Raw genomic sequence first — 14,223 nt, forward strand, 5'->3', positions numbered from 1 at the left:
ATTGGAACCCAATGTAGAGGTGGTTATGATTGTTAATGTATTACAATTAGCATTCACTTAAACTGCTTGTTAGCTTTCAAAAACTTGTTTAACATATTTGAAATTAACCCATTTTTTTTTTTCATCTGAAGTTTGTGTAATATAGCGCATTGCAAATATGTGCGATTTTTCTTCATCATGATGCATCAACATTGGGTTTTTTGTGTCACCCGACAAAAAAGTTTCTGTATTTTAGAAAATTAGTACTGTTAAACATGTTAAAGTAGAGATAAAAGAAAAATATATCTCGATGCTCTGATCGTATATCTTTGATATGCTCATATATGCATGTTAAAGATTGAATTATAGCTAAGTTCTTTGTAAAACACATTACTGACAGTTTGTCAGGGAAGATAGCAAGTGTCAGGGTTAGGGGCCCGAATAGAGCCGAACTGTCCTTGAAACTTGTACATCTATAATATTAGCAGAAGTTATGTTTTCCTCCTTCATTGCCAATCATTTGTTAATCTTGATTCATTCTTGATTTACCCAAAGTAGGGACATATGATATTAAATATAAATCTAATTACTGATTGAGAAAAATTGTTTGCCTTTTAATTTTGCATTGACAAGCAAAGAAGCGACTGGACTCATTTACACATTACATGTTCTTTTGTTTCTGTTCATTCTTCCTGCTGTTAATTTCTAAGCGTTTCCTCACCTCTAGAGGAGTTTTTCTGGCTGTTATTTTTGCTTCCTCTAGAGTTTTTGCATGCGATATGTGCAAATGTGAAGCAAGATACTCCATTCTGAACGAAAATACCTCGCAGCCTCCGATAGGACATTTGCTCATACTCACGTCATCTTTGTGTTTCTGGTTCTTGTGTCTTTTCAGATTCCTTAAGTTAGCGAAAGTCACTGGACACTCGGTACAACGTACTATCCCTTTTTCATAACGTTATCAATGTAGTAATCTTCTTAACTTCTTGGTTTGTTTACTGATCTTCCCGTCCTCGTAATCTGATACTTTTTGCTTGTTGAGCCCGATCTTATTTTTGCGTCCTTGCCCGATTGAAATTCAGCGTTTGTGACCGACTCTAATTTGGCGCCTGCGCCGGATCCTAATTCAGTGTCGGTGGCCGGTTTAGGTTGTTCTGCTCTAATTTATTATTCTGCTGTTTTTCACTGTTTGCTATTTCTATTTTCAAAATTTGTTTTTGGTGCTACTTCTGAATCTTTGTTTTGGAAATCATTTAAATGAGTCAATTCTACCTGCTCTTCACTTTCGTTTTCTGGATAAAACCAATTTACCTTATTTTCCCCTCTATATGGTTTTACATGTAGATTATCTGCATGTACGACAATAGATGTCAAACTTTTCTTGTGCTGGATTTCATAAAGTATACTGCTTAATTCTTTTAGTAATAATCCACGGACCATTCCAATTTCTACTTTTTTCTGTTTTCTTCATAAAGCATTTATTTTCTGGTTTCTCCATACCATGTCTCCCACTTGATAATTTTTCTCTTTGACATTTAGATCATACTGTTGGTTTTGTCTTTCAGAAGATTTGTGTAGGCATTTACAAAATCATGTGTGTCAATTAGCCTGTTTTTCAAATTTTTAGCATAATCTGTTCTAAGCTCGAACTTTTCTGTAATGTTTTCAGACAAAATATCTAAGGGTAACGTCATTTCTATGTTAAACACCATTTAGTGCGGTGTCACTCAAGTACTTAATGGGGTGTCGCGTTGCATGCATGGTGATATAGTCTAAATGAAGGTACCAGTCTTGCTGATTTGTTTTTATGCATTTAGACAGCATGTCTAAAATTGTTTTATTCATTCGTTCAACCATGCCATCAGATTGTGGGTGGAACGGTGTTGTCCTAGTTTTGTTTATCTGTAAAGTTTGCATACTTCTGTGAAAAGCTCGCTTTCATATTGTCGTCCTTGATCGGAATGTATCACACTCGGTCAACAATAGCGTTAAACCCAAGCTCTAAATAATATATCAGCTACGGTCTCCGCAAGCATGTTTCCATCGGGTAAGCTTCTGTAAGCTTCGTGAAGTAATCGCCGATTACTAAAATGTACCGATGCTTCCTGTCTGTCGTGGGAAAGGGTCCAGCAATATCTGTTGCGATTCTTTCAAACGGGCCCCCACATTGCATTTCTTCAATAAATGGCGCTTTCTGTAGGAGGGGTTTTTGCGCTCCTCACATATTTCGCATTTTTGTACATATTCTTTGGCATCATGTATCTTTCCCCACCAGAAGAATGGACATAATTGTGATTTTCGATATTTTTTTAATACCGAGATGAACAGATATTTTTGAGATATGCAGGTGCCACATTGTGGTTTTTACAACTGATTTAGGGGCACATATTCTCCATCTGCATGTATTGTCTTCCCATAAAATGCAAAGGAAACCATTTTTAATTTCCAGAATCTCCCATCTTGCAATCCAAAACTTGAATTCTGGGCTTTCAGCAGTGATGTCGGGGTTTTGTGGTTTTTCGGCTCCTTTAATTTCAAAATTTTCCCTAAAACGTTGTCATCCTCTTAGCATGGCATAATGTCGTGAGACGAGTGAATACTGTCAATATTTATTGGCATGTATATGCAAGTATACACACACCTTAGAATACACAGGTCAAACTAAGACTTCGGAGAGGAGTCTGGTCTGTTCCATGTACATGTGGTCAGGGTCTGTATATCTATCTGTATTAATAGCACATTTCTCTGTTTGGTTTTAAAAACAAACTATACGAAGCAGTGATCCCCATTAATCTGTCATATCCGTATTTGTATACCACCCTGGTATTCATTGACGAATCCATCTGATCTAACGTATGAAGAGGTGGTGTCATTGACACATGTTAAAACCTGTTTACACACCAGTAAGCTTTATCATTAAAACATATGACCTTTTTTTACACTTAAAGGTTTTCTTTAAATATTCCTTAATAAAAACAAAACAAGAAAGTTTTTTTTTCAAAATGCTGTGATCTATTTCAAATGTAATAAACACAACACATATACCTGGTCATCTGAAAAAGAAAATTGAAAAATTTAATCAGAATAATAGTATAGTGAAAGCATCAAATGAAATACAATCAGAATAATTATTTTAAGCGAAGGTCCTATATGCCCCCCCCCAAAAAAAATTGAAAAAAATAACCCAACATAACTAACTTAGACACTTAATTATAAGTTGTAATAATAATGGTTTAGAGTACTTATTTTATGCGGACCTGGAGCGCGTGTTTGCGCTAGAAGGGGAGTTGTCCGTTTCCTCCACGTCGCTTGGTTGCCCACTTCTTCCTTTAGTGGTCATTTCCACCTCTTCGATCTAAAACAATATTCTATCATATATTCTGTGTTTTATAACCATAAATATTACGTGTACCATTTCTACTGATATTTACATAATGTATGATCAAGTAAGATATATAACTATCTAATGAATTTTAATTAAAATATCATTCACCTTCAGGCCACCTCCGCTGAGGGCGGGTTGTGAAGAGATCCGGGACCGGGACCCCTCCTCCAGTCGACACTCTTCCTTGGAGCGCGGACGCCTCCGCACTGGCGCCCGGCACTGAACATTGTAGTGCCTGAGGAGTGCGCGCAGTGAGCACCCCAAAATTATTACCGCTACAAAGGTGAGCGCCGCCACACCCATGTTATAAGCTTCAGTTACTAAAATAATATCAAAATAAAACAATGTTTAGAGAGGGGAAAATGTTGGGGTTTTTTTTGTTGTGATTTAATAAAATGATATTGTAAATGCCTTCTTTTTATTTTTTAATTTAAGAGTTAATTTATTATTTAAATGCTATTATTGTTTGACATGACTATTTCTTTAAAAATAAATCGCTATATATTCTGTATTTTCTAATATTGCCATTTCTCTGAATAATCACCCCCCCCCCCCCTTTTTGTTTTTACAAGAATACCTCACACATTTACATACATGGATATGAACTACCGGATCATGCAACTTCACCTCATGCAATGCAAATGTAGTAATGATAAAAAAAAACAAAAAAAAAAACAGTTTATAAATCATGCACTGTACGAAAAGAAAAAATGCAATCAAACAATATAACGTTTCCTTGTTGTAAAAAGTGTAATCTAAGAAATCGTTGCGAAAATTTTGAAACCAATTTATTTCATGGTATTAATACAGAAAAACAAATTCGTCAGAGATAAATTTCTGTATGAAAATTAGTCGCCGAATAAGCCTCCAAGCTGACGTCATCCGACATATGCATTAAGTTTTCTCTAGCTTTCTTTTGATTTCGCTTGATTTTATAAAACCACACGCATGCTGATACAAAAGGAAATAATGTCAACAACCACAAGAAGTAAACTTTGTCAAATTGTGTACTTTTTTTACGGTATGTGTCGCTGTCTCTTTTTCGATGGGTCGTTGTACCTGGCTGGGTGGTATCCGTTACGTTCTCTGTCGACGGAGTATGTTCTACGTGACTATCAGTATTGCTGTTGACGGAATGTGATATATTAAAAATGTTAGTCTGCGTGTAATGTGCACTGTGTGGCCGGATAATGGTGGGTCGAGTAGACAGTGTACTGCTGTCTGCGGTGCCCGTGTGATGTGATGTAGTGATGTCTGATGTCAAAGTATGCGGGTACTGATATGGATTGTAAGTGTGGAATCAACGTTGGTAAATGGGGTCGCTGTGACAGTTTGAGGGTATGTACGTGTTGAAATGGTGTGTTGTACGGTCGACTGGTCTGAGACATGTTGACTTAAGGAGGGTTGAATAGAGGACGTAACTGCTAGAAATTGAATATCAAAAAACAAAAATCAATTTCTAGGTGTATCTGCACCCGAGAAAATATTCAACAAATAAAAAATAAAACAAGATCAATAACTTCAATCATGCACATACTTACACATTGCCGGCATCGTCGCGGTGGTTGTGCGTCTATCGGGAGAAAAAAAACCCCATTATTAATTATAACAATAGCTAATTACTTTAAAGATATGTGTATTTTCCGCTTCCTTTATTTTGAGTTAAAAAAATAATTAAAGATTATTACCAGGGCACACAGGCCGTTCGTTGACAAATCTGCAAGCCATTGCGAATGACAAAATGTGATGCGATCGGCAAATAATTGTGCTTATTCATTGGATAAAAGTGACAGGGGCGGCGATCCTGGACACCATGCTTAGTCCTTTTCTCACGAATATGTAAGATGCCTACTTATATAGGTATAGGTATCTTACACATTTATGAGCAGAGGCCAATGCATGCAAGCACCAGTGCATTACATCGGCATAAGAAAATTCCGATGATGTCCATACCAATTTTACTTTTACTCTAATCTCAGCAAGATTCGCCAAAACGGAAAAACGTGTGTCAAAACATTTCAGTCTCGACGAACTTAACCTCGCTGAGATTACCAAATACTTTTACTCTTTCAATGAATGTACATGTGGGTCAAACCTGGACAGATCACTTTTGCTGGCGTCGAGTCATCTTCCTCCATCTATGATGAGAATTATTCAGCTGTAATATCAAAAGATGTGATTGGTCTGCCCAAGAGAGCGTCAACGTTCGCATTATGTGACTCGACTATCCTTTATCTGAGCTCTAGCAACTTTTATGTCTTTTCAGCGTTCAAAATTAAATCCACGTTTCCTCCGCATTGCCGAAAACCGAACCGACATTTATGTCATAAAATAAGAGTGTTGGGTTAAATTAACTTTTATTATCATTTATGTTCACGTTTTATTTTAAAAAGAAACTATGAAATCCTTTCCACAATACATTTTATTGCTAAATACCTTAGAATTGAACCAACAGATTTAACGACTGCGAATTGGTTTATGTCATTAGGAGTTCCGCGGTAATTTCTAAATCGTGAGTCATATACTTCCTTAAGTTATAAAGCACATGCTAATGTTGGTGTATGAATTTAATAGAAAAAATACCAATTTGAAATTCTTTTTGTGCCATCATTTTTTGTTCAAATTTAGAATAAAAACTTCAAACTTTGGGGTGCTAATTTCAGCAATATATTGATACAATTTTGATATTGCTATGTACAAAAGCCAATGTTCAAACATGTTTGAAAATGATTTGCAAATTAATTCCATCAAATTAAATAATTAATGCAGAAAATTGAAATTGTTCAACACCAGTATAATGCCATAAAAGAGAGATAATCCCTTTCAAAATATCAAATTGGTTCCCAGCAACACTCAGTTGCAATGTCTGCATTTCCAGGGATTTCCTCCGATGGTCTTGTATGCCTGTATGGAAATCCCTGCACAACTTCGATGATACCATTGCTGGCATGCATCGCAGGAAAGCCAAAGGAGGCCTCTTCTCCCTTTCTTCCCACAAGTGGCACAAAGGTCCTTAAAAAAGAAACCATATTTTACTAATTTGGCACACTCTCATCTAAATCAGCATTTAAATCAAATCCTATGTTTTTCACTATTTTAATTATTTAATCTGTTCAATTACATGAGTACCTCCAAGTAAAGGCACTAAAGATAAAAATTAAGATTGATACGCTCGGAATAAATTATTTATGATGACATAAGGTTTCATTTATAATAGAATTTCTACATAGTTCGTCATATACACACATTCCTATATTTTATAACTATACTGAGTACACGACTAAAATGAATAAAATCAATAACAACATTTTCCGGTTAGGCCAATTAAACTCTGCTTTATTATATACTTATGTATGGAATAAGATATCATTCTTTTAAGTCATGTATTCAGTCCGAGGTGTGGTAAAATCTAATAAAGCCTGAATGGCTTTATGCTAGATTCGACCATGCTTTAACCAAAATTATCACCTCATAATAATGACACTTTATTACTTGGTTATATTTCCAATTTCTACGCTTAAAAACAACATTTGAAAAGCTCTATGATTTTATGTAGCACATGTGTATGTATACATGCAATGTATTACTATGCGGCGCAGCCAATACCATTTCTCGCTTATACTATAGGACATGCCCATGTTGCTCATCTTTTATGAAATTATTAGGCTATAGGGTTCAAAATTGATTTGTAATGTTATCACTGACAAAGACAGTTGAAAATGAAATATTGTATAAATAGGCTTTTAGAATGTGTTTACATTCAATAGAGATCTCTCACATTAAATTGATCTAAACATTCATTATGTTAGTGCAAACATTAGAATCCTTACACTCATCGGTACCCTCTGAACAGATTCCAGAGGCAGTCTGGGTGGGGTGGGGAGGGGAGGGGCTCATCTGCCTGAGGTCCTTCTAATGGGGTACCCATGTCCACTGTCATATTCTCCATCATTTCAATAAATGGTGGTGTTGGGAAATCATTGGAGATGGATTCATTTAGTGATGGTAGAGGTGGTGGTGGTGGAGGGAGGTCACCCAAGTCGAAAGAATCCTGTTCCGTCACCGGGGTATCTACTACAGAGAATTATTATATTCGTTAAATTTTCTTCAGAGTTTAACTATAATGAAGATCAATAGCTCATTTTACTTCAATATTAAAGTGTCACTCCTAAATTTGGTGTCTCTAATCAATTTGCATTGTTATCATTCCATTTAAAAGAATTGTCTTGATGATTGAATTTTGAGCCAAACTGTATATAATTATAATTTCAAATCATGTTTCCTTTACTCCAGTTTCTTCGACTTCATCATCAGATTCTACAAAAAAATGGATATCAATGAATTGTGCACGCTTTGATTATAGTTAAAAAAAAAAGCAGCACATATAAAAATAATGGGTATCAATGAATTGTACACACTTTGATTTTAGTTAAAAAAAGAGCAGCACATTAAGGAGTCTAGATGGTCAACAAATTAACCATCAGATCTACCTTAAACTTTTACATCTGAAAATAGGACCATAAACTAATATTGAGAAAAGTAAAAAAGTTAAATATTTATGCCTTCAAATTTGAGCATTATGCTATATATCATACTGCGAGAAGGTAAATATAATCTAAAAACGGACACTACTATCCAGCCCTCTGAACTAAGAGGAAAAAACTGGGGTCTATTCTGAACAGAGTACCACACTAGATAACTGAACAATTGGGTTTCTTTTTTAAGTCATGAATCAATTGCAAAAAAATTTGATTGAGTGAATATAATTTCAAATCATGTTACCATTGCCCTAATCTCTGGGAAGGTTGTTTCCTTCACTCTAGTTTCTTCAACTTCATCATCTGATTCTACAAAAACAATAAAATGGATATCAATGATTTGTACACGCTTTGCTTTTAGTAAAAAAATGTGCAATATCGAGGAGTTGTATGAAAAATCTCAAAATTATATTATTTTCAATAAAATAGAATTCCTCTGAAAGACCTCATCATAAGAACAAATGCATAACAAAGTCAATGTACACTACTTCTTATAAGATCATCGTAAGGAAAATTGAGACTGCTCTATAATATGGTTTGTGTATCTCTTTTAAATTACAAGCTGACCATGATGTAATATATCGCACTATAAAGCAAACAATGAATATTACTTATTAGGTTTGTTACTGACTGTTTAAAGAAATTTGTGGGGTCGGTAAAGTCCATAGAAGGCGAGGCGGAGCCGAGCCTTCTATGGACTTTACCGACCCCACAAATTTCTTTAAACAGTCAGTAACAAACCTAATAAGTGTTTTGTTTTGTCGGGGACCTAAAGTTTGATATGTAAACAAACGTTTGTGTAGAAAATCAGTTCAAATAACGTTACGTCCGCCATGTTGCGCTATAAATTTTGACGCTTGCCTTTTAAAGAAATTTGTAAGGTAGCCACGTGACGCGTTTCGTCCAATGACGTCGCGACATTCTAGTCCGAGGCAAAACAATCTCTGTTAGGAATTACCTGAGGTAAGGCATAGAATGGTGTCTTTAGATAGAACACCTATGGGGATTTTCGCTACCTTCCTCACTTTCCCCATAATCCTCCCCGATTTGTTAATCTCTGCCCAGGTTTGTTTTATAGGATTGCAATCGCATCAGGAACTGCAAGGTTCAATGCTGTGGCTGCTCTGGCCTTGTCCAGCAGGACATAGTCCTCCAAACATCTGAGGATGTCTTTTTTTCTCCTAGAAAATTGAAATGTAATGTAAGAGAAGGTGGATATGTTTGGATTAATATGGCAGATATAATCATTACTTTTAAAGTGTATTTCCTATTTCTAGTTATATGACCTCTTAATATTTAAAGACATGAATTCACATGTTGGCACAACTCTCCAAGGTCTTTCAACATGCGATTTGCTGCTTGGGATGGTTGATGGTTTAAAGTTGGGTTTTTTTCATGGTAGGGCAGCAACACATCCTTGACATAGGCCCTGACTTCCTGCCAAAAATGCCCTTTGTCTGTAACCTCCAGCATCTAAATAAGAAAATAAATGCATTAATTTCCTGTCTTTAATATATTTTCTCATGTTCAGCTTTTAATGAGGCCGACTTTAATTTTCACTGCCTGTGTTTTTGCCTTATAAAAAAAATTGCAATTTATCTTCAGAAAAATACTGCTCGAAATAATTTTTAAAAAGTAAAACAAATCAAGGTACTTAATACTTTTGTTCTTAGATTCTCTTTTACTTCTTCCCATCTCTGAAAAGAAAAAAAAAGCATTTAAAATCAATTTGCAAATTGATAGGAAAAAAGATATGTCACACAGCTTGATAAACTGATAAATAAAATTCACTTGAACTTGCATATCACAAATTTCGCTGTTGTGTTTCATCCCCACCACCTCTACGAACTTGAATTTTCCTCCAGGGAAAATCTTCGCCAGGTTGGTCTTGGATATTGTAAACATATGATCCTGGATTTCGATGAGATTGCTACAATAAATTGGTAATTTTAAACGTCAATGTTGTCAGTAAATGTTTAAACTATAAAAAATTACGTCAATATATGTAACCTTAAAAATCAGACAACAATAAAAATGATAATAATGATGATAATAGTTATAATATAAGCAAAAGAATAAAACTAATTAATGCACTAAACACCAGCAATATTCTTATAGTCTATAAGAACGGGAAATGCAATTTAAAAAAAATTAAACGAAAGAAAAAACCTTAAGTAATAAACGATACCGATTGCACCACCCCTTCAAAATGTTCCATCAACTCCGCGCTTTCGTAAGTCTGAAATTATAGACCAATATCAATAGATATAACAGTGTGCTCAAAATATCAAAATAACATTTGTCTTATGAAGATATTTTTTTTTTACAATATTTCAATTTCATGCTTTTAGTAATATAGAATTTATTTGATTTTCAAGTAATGTTTGTCTAAATGCATTGATTTTACGAAAAAAAATTGATAAGATATTGCAATGAGATAGTGTATATCCATTTTACCTCAAACTTTGTTAGGGGTGTAGAAGAATAACAACGCTGTTTGTTAAAGTCGTTACTGGGGACTATATTCTGTACGATGTACAGCTCCCCAGTAACGACTTCAAGATTTGTCTACTTACCCCAGAGGGTAAGGAGAGCAGATCTGCCCTCCATTGCCAACTGCACCTCTCTCCGCCTTGACCCGGTAGAAACTACACCGGTCTCATCAATCTGAATTTGAAATCAAATATGAATATATTATGTACGTTTGTACATTCAAAAAGACATCGACGTACATTATTTATACACTTACACTTTCTACTTGGACCGGGCTAAGGCAGAGTCTCGTGCAGTTAGCCAACGAGGATGCATCCGCCATAGTGAATGTAGGAGGAGAAAAGAAATTTGTCCTCATTTTCTTCTCATCTTCTGTCAAGTCAAACAGGGTGTCCATGATCTACAAAAAATATTCAAAAAAACTACACAATATTCCTATTATTCATATAGATATACATAGTGGGAGTGTGTATTTGTGTTTCTTTTGATATGTTTTTAATTTAAACTACAAGGACGTAAATTAAAAACAAAACCAAAAAAAAGCAACCTACGATTGAGTCAGCCTTAAGTTCGATGCCGAAGGTAGGGTGGCACGTGGCATTTACAAGTCTATAATGCCTCCCCGGCTTCAGGGACTCGATCAGCGTTTTCTTGAACGTGGAAATGTTTTTTGTTGTTGTCTCCACCTGGACAATAGCCGGACCGTAATATTTGAGACTCCTTCCTGACTCTTCATACCGGATTTTGATTGTCCTTATGGTATGTTCATGAAGAACATAGACTCGGAGATTCTGAAATTCATAAAATAAATGCTATGAATAAATAGAAAAAAAAATATCCATTTATTGATACAGTTTGGATGTAAATTATGCCTTCTCAGGCAAATAAGTCACCAAAAGACAACACAACAATTATACGAGAAAAACACAAAGTTGTGAAATACTGATCAAACATATACCAGACTGATAGAGACAAGCGTCAATACTAAATGAATTAAAAATACAAACTTATATATATATAACGCATTTGTTTGCACACTGACCCGTTTATAAATTAACTAAATAGTTATATAGAAAAAAGATACCAGCACGTATTAACAACAACTCTTACTTTTTTGTAGCCTGCTCCTCCTCTAAGCTCTGCTAATCTTCTATAATCTGTCCGAAATGCATCTCCCCTGTAATTATGAAAAACAGTTTTAAAAAAATATATTTCAAACATTTTTCATGCTACGGATAAAATTAAGAAAACACTACTTAAAATTTTAACAAATAAACAAGACAATCTTGTTTTAATTATGAGTTTGACTGTGCTGAAACTTTAGTGCATAATAATTACTACTACTCCACTTTCCCACCCACCCATAACAGAATTTGCTCAGATTGATGTATGTTTATTGTTAATGTATTTTTCTCTGTTAATTTAGATTCATTACTTATAATTTATGACCAATATATAAATTTTGTTTACAACCTCCATTGACTTATGATTTATGACCAATATATAAATTTTGTTTACAATCTCCATTTCCATTTGAAGCTGTAGACTTTTCCTTTTGATCTAACTCTCTCGTGTTTTTTAAGAAACAAACCGCAATTTAAAAAGTTCACTGGGACATGAACTTGGTTTGTCACGCAATCAAATTCTGTTAAGTTCACATACCAACCAAGTTCATCCCAATTAACTTTTAAAGATTGCTGTTTATTATTTATATGATTATATATACGTTTGATAAAAGGCAAAATCTATGGAACTATTAAAAAACAACTAACGGTATGTTCTTAATGTTAACAATAATATAACAGTAAAGCGATAAGCAAATGTGGTAATCATGATGTCACAGAAATGAAAGTTTTTGCTAGTTTATAGGTTTAAATGAGGAAGCATGTTTGCAAATGTAAATACTGAAAATAAACCTGTATTTATTAGAATGTTATACAGGGAAAAAAACTCATCGTAGGCAGAGCAAAATAATTAGTTTCAAATATTACTGCTATTATCAATTCTGAATTACCATTGCTCTACACAATGTGCCTCATCCACAGCTATGGCTGCCACTCGTGACAGGTATATTTCCGTTGAAAATAGTTGCCTCCATTCAGATTCTCGGTGAAAAAGGGACTCGGGGCTCATCAAGATGACAGGAACAGATCCACTTTCCTGCTCTCTCCGAGTTTCTGAATTAAACATTGAACAATTCAGACTTAGTTTTTGACATCTTTACCATAACATTTGTAAAAGATTTATGAGATCTCGATGAAGATATATTTAGGTAAAAATAGTCTAATATCAATTGTTAAAATCTTATTTTGTTGTTTCAATTGAACTGTGTTCTGTAAATATATGAGATAATTTAATACATCATTCAACAAATATTGTATAGGCTATAACAATGTGGGTTTTTTCAACTTACTGGTAGCCTAGCTGACAATCTTGCTTATATATAACAAGTCCAACACAAGCTTGTGTAGATCTATGAGATATTTAAATAAATGCATTCATCGACAAACATGATAAAGGCTACAACAATGTTTTGTTTTCAACTCACTGGTAGTCTAGCTGACAAACTTGCTTATAATACAAGTCCAGTACGTACAATCTTACAGCTACATACTGTATAAATCAACAGATTGTTCTGGACCTGCATAAGAAATCACAAAGTTTATATTGCACACCAACCTTGACTTTGTGTTTTGCTAGCGTATACACAGTGGCGAAATAACGATAACTATGGTGTTAGAAACATCTCTGTAGTTGTCAACAATCGTTGGAATAAAAAAGTAAATGATTGTCTTTCCATAACCCATAGGTAACACTGCTAAAACGTCTTTGTTGTGAACAATGACATCTTAATGAACACTTAATTGAAGGTCTTTCAATTTAAAATCCAGCTGTCAAGTTTGTAAACAAACATTCACCGCTTCGTCGAACTTAAATTCAGCCATGTTGACAGAACAGTTTCTATCATCCAATGAAAATAACGATAACGAGTTTTCGGTAAGCTTCGGTTTCAAATCACAAAATTAGAATAGGAATCGGACCAGACTCTCGCACGAGGCAAGTCTCGAGAGCGAGACTAGTTTTGTCTATAATAATAGATCGATATTTTAAAAACATCAGAAAATATTAAGAACAGCTTAACAATAAATATCTCATAGTATAATATACATCGGGTTCGATATCTGATTATTTAATTTGCTGATTTCCGCGCGCTTGCATGAGGTTCGCAATGGATAGAATGAACATTTTTGTCCTTATTACTATAGTTATTGGATTCCATTCAGTTGTCAGTATTTATTTCTATGAATGTTCAGACAATGGCTACTGTTTGGTCTGCGATTGGAGTTCTGATACAGTGTACAGAGGTTGTGTCGCCACGGATGTCACTACAATCGAATTTCAATACTTTGACAAAAGTTCAACGATCTGTTTAGGTTGCAGTGCATCTATCAACAGAATTACCATTATGGAATGTAATAACTGTGGAAATGTACTGTGGAGGTGTGAAATGTGTAGGTATTTTTTTGGTTTATATTGTTCATCATATGACATATTGTAGTACTATACATTATTTCATTTCTCCCCATTATCAAAGATCTTCCCATATTTCGACAAAGCTTGTCACCACACCTTCATTGTGGAAGTCACATTGTGTAATTATTTTGTGAAGATGTGTTTTGTATGTCTATATTTTCATCCTTTCTTTTTCATTATGCAAATTATTGCTTTAAAAGTTTCCTACAACCAAAAAGTATATGCCTTAATAAAGCAAAGCTGAACATTAGGTAAGGTTTGCGGTTACAGGGAGATAACTCACACATTTTCATT

General features: G+C 34.5%; 2 non-coding genes across 2 annotated transcripts; both read right to left on the minus strand.

Annotated features, from left to right (window-relative positions):
- Nucleotides 1-7,201: 7,201 nt before the first annotated feature.
- LOC109617898 (uncharacterized) lies at nt 7,202-9,599 on the minus strand. The gene is made up of 4 exons (XR_010712291.1): nt 9,564-9,599; nt 9,189-9,375; nt 8,861-9,083; nt 7,202-8,211 (listed from the first exon to the last, which is right to left on the minus strand). It is a non-coding gene; the product is annotated as an uncharacterized protein (transcript).
- Nucleotides 9,600-11,505: 1,906 nt separating this feature from the next.
- Nucleotides 11,506-13,109, minus strand: LOC117688096 (uncharacterized). The gene is made up of 3 exons (XR_010712292.1): nt 13,075-13,109; nt 12,410-12,572; nt 11,506-11,572 (listed from the first exon to the last, which is right to left on the minus strand). It is a non-coding gene; the product is annotated as an uncharacterized protein (transcript).
- Between the last annotated feature and the right edge of the window lie 1,114 nt (nt 13,110-14,223).

The sequence above is a fragment of the Magallana gigas genome, chromosome 1, assembly GCF_963853765.1.
Source record: "Magallana gigas chromosome 1, xbMagGiga1.1, whole genome shotgun sequence".
NCBI lineage: Eukaryota > Metazoa > Mollusca > Bivalvia > Ostreida > Ostreidae > Magallana > Magallana gigas.